The following is a 742-nucleotide window of genomic DNA, read 5'->3' as shown; positions in this document are numbered from 1 at the left end:
ACGGCGGCGCTCCCGCCCAAGGGTTCGGATCCCACATACAGACCGGTTCCCGCTCACTGGCTGAGCGAGGCGCGGGAGCAACGCCGAGGGTTGCGATCCCGTTGCCGGTCCCCGGTCCAGTGCGGGGGCAACACTGAAGGTTGCGATCCGTTGCCGGACACGGAAAAAAAAAAAAAAAAAAAAAAAAGAATTTGCCTATTCACTAAAATTTGTTAGTAACCCTCAAATCAGTACTCTCAGCACTTTCGTGGTCATTCGCAGACATGTGCAGAGCAGTGAAAAATCTGAATGTCTGATGTGTGGTTCCCAGGTGAAGTCCAGCAAGGAGACCCCCTGCCTTCTTGTCTCAGCTCTCACACTACAAACAGTGTCATTTTCACAGCATATTTACTGCCATGGTTTTTACATTTTTGTTCTTTTTGGTGGTGATTTTGCTATTTAAAATGGCTCCCCAGCATAGTGCTGAATGCTGTGTGGTCCCTTAGTACAGGAAGGCTGTGATGTGCCTTATGGAGAAAATATGTGTGTTAGATAAGCTTCGTTCAGGCATGAGTTATGGTGTAGCCATGAGTTCGATGTTAATGAGTCAACAATATATATTGCATAAAGTGTCTTTAAACAGAAACATACGTAAAACAAGGATATATACATATATGTATATATATATATATAATTTATATATATATATATATATATATATATAATTTATATATATATATATATATATATATATAATTTATAT

General features: G+C 40.3%; 1 protein-coding gene across 4 annotated transcripts in view; it reads left to right on the top strand.

Moving 5' to 3' along the window:
• FLOT1 (flotillin 1) overlaps nt 1-742 on the top strand; it is a 12,649-nt gene that overhangs the window by 3,220 nt on the left and 8,687 nt on the right. The window lies entirely within an intron of this gene.

Source organism: Galeopterus variegatus, unplaced genomic scaffold, assembly GCF_000696425.1.
Source record: "Galeopterus variegatus unplaced genomic scaffold, G_variegatus-3.0.2 Scaffold1170, whole genome shotgun sequence".
Classification (NCBI taxonomy): Eukaryota; Metazoa; Chordata; class Mammalia; order Dermoptera; family Cynocephalidae; genus Galeopterus; species Galeopterus variegatus.
This window is presented reverse-complemented; position numbering and strand designations above follow the sequence as displayed.